Genomic DNA, 14,670 nt, shown 5'->3' on the forward strand with positions numbered 1-14,670 from the left:
AGGGTTTCAGGATTGTTGATTCTCTGTTTGGCTTAGTTTTTCGGATCTTTGTTGTGGAGGGACGGCGTGGTGCTTCTGCCTAGACCGCCATCTTGCCGGAGTCCTCTGAATCACTTTTTTTTACTTAAAGTTTCATTAACAGGAAACTTCCTGTCAATACCATAAATTGAAATCCAGTAGGAGTCCCTGGGTGATGCAATGGGTTAAAACACTCGGCTGCTAACCAAAAGGTTGGTGGTTTGAGTCCACTCAGAGATGCCTCAGAAGAAAGGCCTGGCAGTTTACTTATGAAAATCAGCCATTGAAAACCCTATGGAGCACAGTTCTACTCTGACACACATGGGGTCTCCATGAGTTGGAATTGACTCCATGGCAACTGTTTTTTTTTTATTAAGTGTCCTAAATAGTAGAAAACTATAATAATAAACTCTGTTTGAACCTACCCAGTGGATCTGCGGGAGAAAGACTTGGCAACCTGCTCCCATAAAGATTACAGCCTACAAAACCCTATGGGGGCAGTTCTCCTCTGTCACAGGATGTCACTATGAGTCAAAAATCAACTCGATGGCACCTAACAACAACAACAGCTGTTAATTCCACCACCCATCTGTTAGTTTGTCATACTGTGGTGGTTTGTGTGTTGCTACAATGCTGGAAGCTATGCCACCAGTATTTCAAATACCAGCAGGGTCACCAATGGTGGACAGGTATCAGCAGAGGTTTCAGACTAAGACAGACTAGGAAGAAAAGCCTGGTTGTCTACTTCCAAAAATTATCCAGTGAAAACCCTATGGATTACAACAGAACATTATCCAATATAGTGCTGGAAGATGAGCCCCCTAGGCTGGAAGGCACTCAAAATACACAGTGGCTGCAAGAATGGACTTGAGCATACCAGTGATCATGAAGAAGGTGCAGTGCTTGACAACGTTTTGTTCTGTTGTACACGGGGTCGTTATGAGTTAGAGCTGACTCGATAGCAACTAACAACAACGACTGTTAATTATGAATGTTCATCTGGGTACAACTACCAGTGATCTTGCATCTCACTAATTGTTTGCCTGCCACACTTTGGGCAATACCACAGTGTTCTAAACAGCCTCTCCATCCTCAGGATTATAATGGGCTTTGAGGCCATCTCATGAACTGCCCTCCCCATCCAATCCTGAAATACCCTCACAATCTTTTTTCAGCTTGAACTTCTCTTATGAGGGAAAGGAAACCCTTTTGCGTCTGATCAAGTTCTGTATCACCTGGCCCTTTGCAGACCAGAAACCACCATCATGCATTCTTCTCTGCCCTTTGATGTTGACATAAGTATATTGCCTTTGAAGAACTTTTACTACTAGTGGAAACCAGACATAAGGCCACCTAAGTGTCCCTACCTTTGCACTCTCCTCCTTTTTCTCGTTTTTTGAACACAACCCTTGTAGGGAGAAGGATGAAGGAGCACTTAGGTAATGTTGTGTGTTGAAAAGCATGCAAAGGATTGAAGTTTGATTTATGTGCTTCACTCTGAGGAAAGCCCAAACCAAGTACTGTGAAGTGCACTGGATCCAGTAAGAAATCCTGTCTTGGGAGGGAAGGCGAAATTCTGAATGCAGACATGTCTCCTGGTCCAGCTGCCACTGGACTCATTTCTGAATGTTTTGAAACAAAGGAGATAGAAGAGAGAGGATCTCAAACCACCATCACCCCCCTCCACACACACACACACAAAACCTGGTAGGACATCAGCACATAAGCAAGCTTGCTTGGCTGTTCAAAGGGAAGAGAGAGAGGCGTTCTCCCCCATCTACAACAATACATGGCACAGCTTTGGCACCTCGGCTGTAGGAGCAGACAGCAGTGTCCAGTGGACACAGAGTTCCTTAGCACAGGTACCAAGGAATAAACAGGAGGGCAGCAGCAGCAGCCCCTAGCAGGAAGCAGACATCCCATGTTGTTGTTATTGTTGTTACTGTTAGATAGCGCCGAGTCGGTTCCGATTCATAGTGGCCCTATGTACAACAGAATGAAACACTGCCCGGTCCTGCACTGTCCTCACAATTGTTATGCTCGGGCCTATTGTTGCAGCCACTGTGTCAATCCATCTCGTCGAGGGTCTTCCTCTTTTTCAGTGACCCTCTCTCTAGTTTACCAAGCATGATGTCCTTCTCCAGGGACTGATCCTTCCAGATAACATGTCCAAAGTATGTGAGATGAAGTCTTGCCATCCGTGCTTCTAAGGAGCATTCTGGCTGTACTTCAGCCAAGACAGACCTGTTCTTTCTCCTGGCAGTCCATGGTATATAGACATCCCTTAGGGACTCTAAAATGATTAAGGGGCATCTTGTTAAAGGCTAAGTTCTGCATGAGACATAAGGGCAAGAGCTAGTAAAATCTGAGAGATAACTGCTAGTGTGACCTTTTACACACTCACAGGCTGGCAAAGCCGGGGGAAACTCAAGTTACATGCAGTTCAGAGAAAAACTGTGCCACAGCAGATAACCTCAGTTTCAAATGTCATAGAACAAGGGGCACATGCCCTTGTAATGAAAGGGTCTTTCCAAACTTCCAGAAAGGCCTTTAAAATATGGCACATTAAAGCAAAGCCTGCAACAAAGACATGAAATGGCCTGCCCATCATTACTGTGGATTAGCCACTTGATCACCACTGATCTCTTGAACATACACCCACTGCAGCAGCAAATGGTTCAGAGTAATTGGAGGCCAGCTACTTGTTCGCTAGGGAGATAGAGCCATTAGGATGATGTCTGGGTGAGTTATTGAAGAGAAGGGAAGCATTCATGGCACAAAATGGGTCCTTGAAATAGTTTCTTATATGATGGCTCAGAAAGAAAAATAGGACTCCAGCCCTTTGCATGGCATCAGTCACCATTTGTTAATGTCTGCTGCATCTAGTCTAGAGTGGGGTCTGTCAGTGAGCTTCATGTTGATACAGGTGCTGGAGAGGGATTGGAGAGAAGGAGACAGGCTGCAAACACTGCTGTCTGGGGCAGGAGGGGCAGCTGCCTTTGGGTGGTGGAAGTGAGAGGGCAAGGAGCTTGCAAGTGTTCTACATATACTGCACTGACAGGACTTACCAGCCCAGCTCTGCCCTGCTGGCCCTGGATAAGTTGGACCCTGGGTGGCACAAACTTTGCGCTGGTCTACTAAACAAAAGATTGGCAGTTCAAAACCACCCAATAGCACCACGGAAGAAAGGCCTGGTGCTCTGCTTCTGTAAAGATTACAGTCAAGAAAACCTTAAGGAGCAATTCTACCCTGTAACACATGGGGTTGCCATAAATCAGAATCGACTTGAAGGGGTAACAGGCTTTTTTTTTGGTTTGGGGCAGCAATTAGGGGAAGAGGAGAAAGGAAGGAAGCTCCTGGGGCCAGAACCACTCACCTGAGGCTGTTTTTCGTAGATACCTTCATGTGTAAGAGGTGCACCAAGGTCATGGACTGGCTGTAATTCCAAGTTCATTCTTGTTTGTAGTATTTCGAATTCTTGGTTCCCAGGTATTGATCAGCAAAATAATTAGGTGGCAAGGACCTGATTGCCTCATATCTGCTTAGGAAAAAAATCCTTTTGCTGAACTCCACCCTCACAGGAGCTACAAAGTGCCTATTCTCTCCTCCTGCAGCTCTCTCCGCCCTCAGCCCTTACATTTCCATGGAAGAATAAAGGAGGAATAATGACAAAAGCTCACATTTGTTGCAGACTTTCCCCGAGCCGGGCACTCACAATTAATATTGGCCCCATTTTACAGATAAGGACATTGAGGCTCATTTACCCGTGTGGTCGATGGATCGCTTTTGTGTGGACTTTCTTGCCATGGTCTTGTAACTCCCACCAAATGATTGGGTAGGACCATTCTAATAAGGTATATGGAACCCTAACAAGGAGATTGGTCAGTCTTGCCATCCTGCTAGGCTTAAAAGAGAGCCAATTCCAGAGTAGAGAGAGGATCTCACCACCACAAGGAAGAACAGCCAGGAGCGGAGCGCATCCTTTGGACTTGGGATCCCTGCGCTGAGAAGATGGCAAGAAGTGGTGACAGAGAAACTGGCAGCAGGAGATGGCACATTGGGCTTCTCGGCCCACAGAGTAAGAACGCTAAGTGCTTTGGGCAGGAGGCTTGCTGGCAGAGCAGGGTGCCTCCGGACACTTGGTGGAGATAGGCTTGCTGACCTAAGAAGCTAGAGCTGAGTGCCCTCGGGCTGAGGCTTACTGGCGGAGTGGGGTGCCTTGGAGGCACTTATCGGCAGAGCTAAAACAGCTTTGTAACACTTGCCGGAGCAGGGCTGAGGTCGAGGGGCCATAGAGAGGTGTGCCTGTGAGCACAGCTAAGAAGAGGCTGTCCTAATGGAAGAACTGTATCCTGGGCATTCCTCAACCTGAATTATAACCTGTGGCTTCCCTAATAAACCCCATAACTGTGAATATGGTTTGTGAGTTCTATGTGGCCATTGCAACAAATTATCAAACCTAGCAGAGAAGTAGAGAGTACTGTGGAAGGGACGGTTGATGTCAGAATTGGTAAAGATGGCGGAGAGAGGAGGCTTGTCTGACTTCTGCCTCATAGGAATCAGCCTTGGGCTGTTGATCTTCATTCTCCTTTTCTCTTGTGAAGTTAGAGGAGGTCAGACTGTTTTTACACCCTGCTTATTTCCTTCATAATTGTCTTAGTTTCCTAGTGCTGCTGTAACAGAAATACCATGTGGGTGGCTTTAAATAACAGAAATTTATTTTCTCACAGTTCAGGGGGCAAAAGTCCAAATTCAAGGTGTGGCTCTATGGAGAGGACTTTGTCTATTTCAGCTTCTAGTAGCCAGCAGTCCTGGAGTTCCTGGGCTTGTAGATTCATCTGCCTCTGTCATCATCAGGTACCTTCTGTCTTTCCCTTGTATCTGCTTGATTCTGTGTCTAATCTACTCTTTTTATAACTCAGAAGTGATTAGGTTTGAGACACAGTCTAAACTGATATGGCCTCATTACCATAACAAAAACAGTCTTATTGCCAAACTGGATTACATCCACAGGTATTGTTGTTAGTTGCCCTTGAGTTGATTCTGACTCATGGCAACCCCATGTGTGCAGAGTACAAATGCTCCATAGGGTTTTCAAGGCTGTGACCTTTCAGAAGCAGATTACCAGGCCTGTCTTCTAAGGCCCTTCTAAGGCCTCTCTGGGTGGACTGGAACTTCCAACCTTTTGGTTCGTAGCTGGGTATGTTAACCGTATGTACCACCCAGAGACTCCTGGCACATTGAAGGCATGTGATAAATATTTTTTGAATGTGGGATCAAATTGACAACAGCAACTCAAAAGATTAGATAGGAACCTTAGGGGGCAGTGAGTTTATGTTAATGAGGGAGGAACAACTCCGAAAAGGAGGATGAGAATGGTTGCACAACTTAAAGAATGTTTTGCTGTGTATATTCTCAACAACAACAAAATAAATAAAATTTGGAAAAAACAATTGTTGAATGGATGAAAGCACCCACACAGTACAGGTAGTCCCTGACTTACGTTGGGGTTGCTTTCTAACAACTCTCCTGAGTCGGTTCTGACGTAAGTCGAATACCTCTTTGGTTTGTCTTCATTATTATTGCCTTTATCATCAGTATCTTTATAAATTCAATCTTTGAACATCTGTGAGTAAACATCTGAGAATGATAACATCAGCAAATTACAAGCTGCAGCATAGTATGTAGTACATATTACTAATGATAAGAAAACAAAACAAAACAAAAACCCGTATAGCGACCCTATAGGACAGAGTAGAACTGCCCCATAGTTTCCAAGGAGCACCTAGTGGATTCGAATTGCTGACCTTATGGTTAGCAGACATAGCTCTTAACCACTATGCCACCAGGGTTTCCACTAATGGTAAGATGTACCAAAAAAAAAAAAAAAAAAAAACCAAACAAACCCAGATGGTCGTAAATGCGGTTCGTTTTAAGTTGAATACGTCGTAAACTGGGGACTACCTGTAACTGGTTCAGAAAAGGTGCTCAATATATGTCAGCTTCTCTTCCACTCTGCTTCTACCTTTCTCTCTTTTCGTCTAAGAGTCCATAAATCTCCACCCCCATCCCAACCCAGCCCTGATTGTCCTCCCTGGCTGAAACCAGGGGAAGAAGGCGTTGGTCTGTAGATACAGCAAGGCTCCTGAAGATGTAAATATAGTAAGGCCACTCTTGCTAAATAGGCAGCTCTTTGCTTTCTCTAGCTCCAAAGTACTCTGGCTTCAGCCCACCTTCCCACTGCTGTCCGTCTCAGCACCTCCTGAACCCCTGGTATGTGTTGCCAGGGCATATCGAGGAACCCACTCTTCCTGACCTCCTTCCTGCTTCTTTCCATCTGGCCCACAGTGGAATGCCAATGGGGATGGGAATTAATACCTTCTGAATCTGAAGGAGAGCACACAAGAAATGAGGATGGGGCTCTTCCTTCCATGGGAGCAGTTTTAGGAAGTTAATCATAAAAGCTCCCATTTATTGAGTGCTGAACATGTGCTAGACTCTCTATACATGTCCCCTCAAGTAATCCTCACAGTAACACTGGAGGGGGAGGTATGGTTATTGTTGCCACTTGACAGATAAGGAAAATAAAGCTCATGGGGCCTACTCTAAAGCCCATGGTTCACTGAGGGGACCAGACATTCAAAGCAAGTCTATGGAAGGCAGGAGGTATTCAGCAAGCATAATGATGCACAATTCCCAACCTCTCCATGAACTTCCCCCTTCCTCCCTGAACTTCTGAACCACTTGGCTGGCACTTGGTAGAGCTACCTCATATTGTTGTCATTGCTCACTGCCATGGAGTTGGCCCCTGACTTATGGTGACCCCATGCACAATGGAAGGAAATGTTGCTCAGTCCTGTGCCATCCCCACGATCAGTTGTGGATTGAACTGTTGTGATTCATAGGATTTTCATTGGCTGATTTTTGGAAGTAGATTGCCAGGACTTTTTTCCTAATCCATCTTAGTCTGGAAGGTCTGCTGAAACCTGTTCAGCATCATAGCCTCCCCTGACAGATGTGTGGTGGCTGCACATGAGGTGCATTGGCGAGAACTGAACCCAGGTTTCCTGCATGGAAGGTGAGAATTCTACTGCAGAACCACCACTGCTCCCATGTGTTAGATTCTCTTTAATGCATAGGTCTTGTCTCCATATCTGTCCAGATTGTGAACTTACTGGGGACAATGTCCATATGTAATTACTCTTTGTGTTCCTCATGACTTCCAGAGTGCATTGCACACAGCAGGCCCCTAGTAAACAACAAAGATGACAATGACAATAGCAGCAGCAGCAGCAGTGGGCTTTGGAGTCACAGGCTCAGGTTTGAATTTCAGCTCTGCTTCTAACTCGTTTTTTGACTTTGGACAGTTTGCTCCCCCTCTAAACCCATTTCTTCATCTGTAAAATGGGCATAATACAAGGTACTTATTTTGGAGGGTTGTTGTAATTTAAATGTTAATGAAAATGTAGCAATTAGAAGAGTGCCAGGCATGTAATAAATATTCAATAAATATTAGCTATTTATTGTTGCTATTATTATTACTAAGCCCCTATGTGTCAGGTAGGAGTCTCTGGGTGGTGCAAGTGGGTAAGCATTCCACTACCAGCCAAAAGGTTGGTGGCTCAAGGCCATCCAGAGGCACTTGGAAAAAAGGCCTGGTGATCTGCTTCTGAAAAATCAGCCATTGAAAACCCTATGGAGCACAGTTCTACTCTGCAGCACATGGGGTCGCCAAGAGTCAGGATTGACTCGATTGCAACTGATCTGGTTTTGGTTTATGTGGCAGGTACTTTAATATTAACTTTTAAAAATATAATCCTTATCACACCTACAGATAATAGATGCCATCCCCTTTTTATACACAAAAAAACAGACTTAGAAAGATTAAAGTGGTTTACCCAAAGTAAGTGACAGAGTGGAGTTTTGAGTCCTCTGTGCCATTTGGCTACGTGAATGCAATGGTTTCATTTTTTTCTGAAGGAGTGGAATGATAAGCCTTCCCACTTACACCATTTCTTTAAGGAAATGTTTGATTGAGGCCCTCACAGCCACCAAATGATGGGGGATCTTGCCTCAACTTTCCCTAGAAACCTGCCCTTGAGGGGTTGGGGGGAAGGAGCCAAAGAGAAAAGCTCAGGGATTGGGGCACCTGACTGAAGAGCTGAGGGTGAGAACAGTGTATTGGGGAAGGGTCAAAGCATAATTAAACCCAAACGTAGGTGATTCACTGAGGCCGGGGAAATGACAGCTTTCAGGCATGAGAAAGGAACCCTGCCCCAGCAGCAGCAGTGGAGTTGGGCTCCTAGCAGCTGGGAAAGTTCCTGCAGTCACTATAGCAGGCAGTTTAGTCTCTGGGATCCAGTGTTTTCTTCCCTTTTTCCTGGGACTTGTACAAGGAGGGGTGCAGAGCAACAAACAATCAAAGACCAAGTAGCCCAACTTGAGGCCAAACAGATGCTCTCTTCTTAAAGGTATTGAGGGAGACTTGATCTGCAACAGAGCCTTGTGTCACTCCTCCCTAACTTGGGGGCCTCATGCTGGGGGAGAGCTCATACCCTTCTCTTGGGATATGAGCCAGCTGGGATGGATGCTTCAGTAAAAAACACGTGTGCACTTTGTCCCAAATCTTCTGAGCTCACTGGGAAGGTCCTTTGAGCTCATCAAGCAACTCCAGGAAGTAGAAGAGGATCAAAGGGCACAAGAGAATCATGATGGAAGCTTCTTTAAAGCCTAGTCTGAGTGTGCTGTGTGGAAAGAGGAGGCAGCTTCTTGGCCCAAGGCCATCACACAAAGAGAAGAGCTGTAATTCCCCAGAGAGGACCACTTGCACCCAAAGAACCTATGGGAGGGGAGGAGCGGGGCTTGTCACATGCAGAATATTGGGCCCCATCTTAGACTCTCTAACTCAGAATCACTGGGGGTGGGCTTGTAAGGACAAATACAACTTGCAAACAGCAGGTTTTTTAATTTTTATTTATTTTTTCACTATTTTTATGGTACTTTAGATGAAGGTTTACAGAACAAACTAGCTTCCCTTAAACAGTACATATATTGTTTTATGACGTTGGTTAACAACACCATGACATGTCAGTACTCTCCCTTCTCGACCTTGGGTTCCCTATTACAGGATTTCCTGTCCCCTCCTGCCTTCTAGTCCTTGCCTCTGGGCTGGTGTGCCCCTTTAGCCTCGTTTTGTCCTGTAAGTCTCTCTAATCTTTGGCTAAAAGGTGAACCTCTGGAGTGATTTTATTACTGAGCTAAAAGGATGCCCAGGGACCATACTCTCAGGGTTTCTCCAGTCTCTGTCAGGCCAGTAAATCTGGTCTTTTTTTTTGTGTGAGTTAGAATTATGTTCTGCATCCTTCTCCAGCTCTGTCCAGAACCCTCTGTTGTGATCCTGGTCAGAGCAGTCAGTGGTGGTAGCCGGGCACCATCTAGCTTTACTGGACTCAGTCTGGTGGAGGCCTTGGTAGCTGTGGTCCATTAGTCCTTTGGACTAATCTTTTCCTTGTGTCTTCAGTTTTCTTCATTTTCCCTTGCTCCTGAAGGGGTGAGACCAGTGGAGTATCTTAGATGGCTGCTCACAGGCTTTTATGACCCCAGACCCTACTCACCAAGGTAGAATGCAGAACATTTTCTTTATAAACTATGTTATGCCAGTTGAGCTAGATGTTCCCTGAGACCATGGTCCCCACAGTCCTCAGCCCCGCAATTCGGTCCCTCAGGGAGTTTGGATGTGTCTGTGGAGCTTCCATGAACTTACCTTGTACAAGTTGTGCTGGCTTCCCCAGTACTGTGTACTGTCTTACCCTTCACCAAAGTTACCACTTCTCTATTGTTTATTTAGTGTGAAAACAACAGGTTTTAATTATCCCTGTTGAAAATAAGGGGAGAGGCTCCCCTTCCTCCCTGTTCTTTCAGAATTCACTTTAGATAACTTGTCATTGTAAATTATTTCTTTGTCTCTTTGAAAAATATGTAAATTAGGGATCTGGCAGCCACCCCTTTAAAATGTAACTTCAGGTAATCCTCCCAACCTTCCTGTTTCCTGGAAGGAGATTAGCATTACCTCTGGTGGCCTGGCTCCAAATTGCATTTATCATTTTCAGTGCCAGAAAGATACTAGAAAATCAGCAATATTATCTTGAAAACATGAATGTAATGAGTTATATCCACTTAGCTGTGTAACAGTTAAGATTCCTTTCTGTTTTTGCAATCTCTTTAGAAGATTGCCTGTGATGCATCACATTCTGGGTTTAAGCTCATTCAATAATAAAACTTTCCTTTGTTTTCTATTTTTGTGGAGAAGTTTTCTGGGTTGGGAGATTTTGTTTTTTAGTAACTTTTCCCCAACAGGTCCCAACAGTCAGCATGTAAAACAAGCTCCCCAGGTGATTCTGATATACAAGAAAGTTTGAGGACAACACTGTTAAAGCAAGGTCTTTGGAGAGTCCCAATCCTGCCTCTACTATTTATCAGCTGTGTGATCTTGGGTAAGCTATTTAACCTCTCTGACCCTTATTTTCTTCTTTACAGAATGGAATAATAGTACCTCCCTCAGTGCTGTTAGGAGGATTCAATGAAATAATATGTTATGTGCCTAATTAAAAAATGGTAGTTATCATTAAACTTTTTGCTCTCCCATGATTTTTCTGCCTCCCCTTTTAAATAGGAAATGTAAACTTATTTTTCTCCAGTTGATGCACCCCCTTTCACCTCACCATCAGGTATTTGGCACCTCTAAGCACTACTCTTCCTATAGGGTCACTATGAGTCGGAATTGACTCAACAGCAGTGGGTTTTGGTTTAAGCACTTGTTAACAGCATTGTTAAAAACCTGGGCAAAGCAGAGGCTCCATATAGTGGCAACAGATGTTTCCCACACGGCCTCTTTGAGAAGTGGCTACCTGAGCAGTGTGCCTTCTCTCCCCTTCCCACCTTACTCCCCATAAATTATAACTTACAAGTCCAGTGTCCCATCTCTGTATGGACCTTTTTAAACCTCTGGTTTAAAAAGCCCCCACTTTCCTACCCAGGCGATTCTAATGTATATAGTCTGGACTTGGAAATACTGCTTTAAACTAAGTGAATTTGTTCGTTACACAATATTGAGTTAATATCATGTGCCAGGCACTGTTATAGGCCCTGGGAATACATTCCATTAACGAAATAGACAGAATTCCCTACCCTCATGAGGTTTATGTTTTAGTGGGGAAGACAGACAATAAATAAGACAAGTAAACTATATAGTATGTTAAATAATGATAAATACAATGGAGAAGAATAAAGTAAGGAAGGGAGATAGGATGGTGTTTAATGCAGTTTGAATTAGGGTGGTCAAAGAAAGCTTCAAGGAGAAAGGGACAATTAGAGAAGACCTGCAAGTGGTTGCTGGCTGAGCCAAGGAAGAGTATTCTTGGTAGAGGGAACAGCCAGTGCAAAGAGCCCAAGTCAGAACTGTACTTGGTATGTTCTAGGTACAGCAAGAGGCTAGTGTGGCTGGAGGGAGATGAGTGAGGGGGAGAGTGGGAGAAGATGAGGTCATAGGGGTCATCAGTGGTAGGGGTAGGGGGCAAACAAGTTGCTTAGCACCTTGTAGGCCATTGTAATGACTAGGACTTTTACTCTGAGTGAGATTAAAATACATTAGATAGTTTTGGTCCATGGAAGCAGCAGTCAAGAAATCAAACCATGTATTGCATTGGGCAAATCTGTTGTAAAAGACCTCATTAAAGTTTTAAAAAGCAAGATACCACCTTGATGACTAAGGTGCAACATAACCCAAGCCAAGGTATTTTCAGTCTCCTTATATGCATGCAAAAGCAGGCCAAAAAAAAGACATCCAAACTGTAGTGTTGGTGAAGAATATTGAATATACTGTGAACTGCCAAAAGAATGAACAAATCAGTCTGTCTTAGTCATCTAGTGGATGGCTTTAACAGTCTAGCAGGCTGCAAATACAGGGCATCAGCTCCAGGGGAAGGCTTTCTCTGCCAGCTCCAGAGGAACTTCCTAGTCGTCAATCTTCCCCTCATCTAGGAGCGTCTCTGCACAGGAACCTCGGGTCCAAAGGATACGCTCTGCTCCTGATGGCTGCTTTCTTGGTGGTATGAGGTCCCCATATCTCTCTGCTAGCTTCCCTTTCTTTTTTTCTCTCATAAGATAAAAGGTGGTGCAGGTGACACCCCAGAGAAACTCCCTTTACATTGGATCAGGGATGTGACCTGAGTAAGGGTGTTACGATCCCACCCTAATCCTCTTTAACATAATATAATCTTGCCTCATTAATCACAGGCAGAGATGAGGATTTACGACACATAGGAAAATTACAATCAGAAAATGGAGGACAACCACACAATACCGGGAATCATGGCCTAACCACGTTGACAGAGATTTTTGGGGGACACAATTCAATCCATGACACAGTGTTAGAAGAAATACAACCAGAATGCTCCTGAAAAGCGAACATGGTGAGACTTTGACCTGCTTACTTTGGACACGTCATCAGGAAAGACCAATTTCTAGGAAAAGAAGACGTGATTGGTAAAGTAGAGGGTCTGTGAAAGCGAGGAAAGCCCTCGATGAGCTGGACTGACATAACACCTCAACAGTGGATCAGTCATACCAACGATCATGATGATAGCGCAGGACCAGGCAACAGTTAGTTCTGTTATGAGTAGGAGCTGACTTAACAGCAACCAACAACAACAACAAAGATAGTTTTGAGCAGGTGGGTGACATGATCTACCTTCCAAAGTGTTACCCTTTGGCAGCTGTAGGGAAATTAGACTGTGGATCAGTGGCTACTGTGGGGAGAATAGGCTGTAGAGGGCCAAGGCAGGAAGGAGGGAAGCTATGTTGAGGGTTGGGAGAAGTATTTGGATTTGTGTGGGTGCTCTTGTCCTCTCTTGGCCTCTCCCCTGGTGGGGGGTGGGAGTTGAGGTGGGCCTTGGTGACCCTGGATTTCATGCCATAAGGATGAAGGGAGAAATAAATCCTATGTGAAATTGTCCTACCATTTGTGGATGTCATTTCTCTGAATTAAGAGCCAAACAAACACACCGTGCTAATTTGAATCCTTTCCTCTTGTGTCTCATATTCCACCTCAGATCCTGACAGAGACAGTCAATTGACTAACCCCCCGACCCGTTCCTTAAGGATTCTTAGGAAAGACATTTAAAAAAATATATATTTGATTGTGTTTCAGGTGAAAAATTTCACAACAAATTAGGTTCCCATTTAACAGTTTTTATACAAATTGTTCCGTGACATTGGTTACAATTTTCACAATGTGTCGGCATTCTCATTATTTCCATTCTGTTGTTTCTGTTTCCATTGATGTAGCTTCCGTGCCCCTTCTTGCCTTCTCATCTTTGCTTTCAGGTAACTGTTGACCGTTTGGTCTCATATAGTTGATTGTTTAAGGGAGCACATTACTCACAGGTGATATTATTTGTTTTATAAGCCAATCTATTATTTGGTTGAAAGGTGACCTCCAGAAGTAGCTTCAAAGGGTATTTTAGGGCAATAGTCACCGGGGTTCCACTAGTCTCTGTCGGTCCAGAAAGACATTTTTTTCCTGTAGTGACCTCAGTCTCTTATCCTGCTTTACCTCCTGCTTTTGACAGGGAAAGAGATAAAGACTTCTCACTGATGTGAGTGGAGATCTTATTATAGTGACCACGTGTAAAACAGCAGCGGGAGGTAGAGACACTTAATGTGTAAAATGGTCATTTTCCTGGAAAAGATCAATACCATAAATGTGAACTTAATAGGACCCCTTGGGGAATGGAAGTCTGGGCAATGTAACCTTCTAGTTAATTGAAAGGTAACCCACTCCTCACCCCTATTTCTTCCCCCTTCTTTTTGCATTAGCTCTTGTTTCTGAGTATAAAAATAATAGCTTTTACTGAGCACTTATAATGTGCCAGGAGCTATGCTACATATTTTGCAGATGTTGTCTTACATAATCCCCATAAAAACTTGATGATGCTATCATTATCCCCATTTTAAAGACGAGGAAACTGAGGATCAGATAAATTAAATAAGTCCCCCAAGGTGGCAGAGCTAGTCAATGGCCAAGCCAGTATATCTGATACTGAGGACTTTGATCAGTGTTTTGCCTACCAGGGACTCTATTACATGTGATTCTTGGGCTTCCAACAGGGTCTTAGCTTGTCGTGCTGGCCACTGAGGGACATTCTTCAGAGTCAGGAATGTAGGCAGAGAGGGAGAATCGGGAGCCTGGGCTTAATGATGGCTTTACCCTTGGAAAGAGGTCCATTTTTTTTTTAAAGTAAAAGCCCCAGTATCAGCTGTTTTCTTATTTTTAGGCTCTTCTTTTGGAGCTCTGGTGGCACAGTGGTCAAGATTTATGGCTGCTAACCAAAAGGTTGGCAGTTCAAATCCACCAGCCACTCCTTGGAAACCCTATGGGGCAGTTCTACTATTTCCTATAGGGTCACTATGAGTCGGAATCGACTCCATGGCAACGAGTTTAGTGAACTTCAGAAAACAATGTTTAGTTAATTGATAACAGTGCTGTAGTTAATTTTACTATGAGTGTTAAAGCTCCATAACTGGTATACAAGTTTTTTGGGGGAAAGGGAGGAGGTTAAAGGAAACCAATCTGAATTAGCTATAAATCTGAAA

The sequence above is a fragment of the Trichechus manatus genome, unplaced genomic scaffold, assembly GCF_000243295.1.
Source record: "Trichechus manatus latirostris isolate Lorelei unplaced genomic scaffold, TriManLat1.0 scaffold00066, whole genome shotgun sequence".
Classification (NCBI taxonomy): Eukaryota; Metazoa; Chordata; class Mammalia; order Sirenia; family Trichechidae; genus Trichechus; species Trichechus manatus.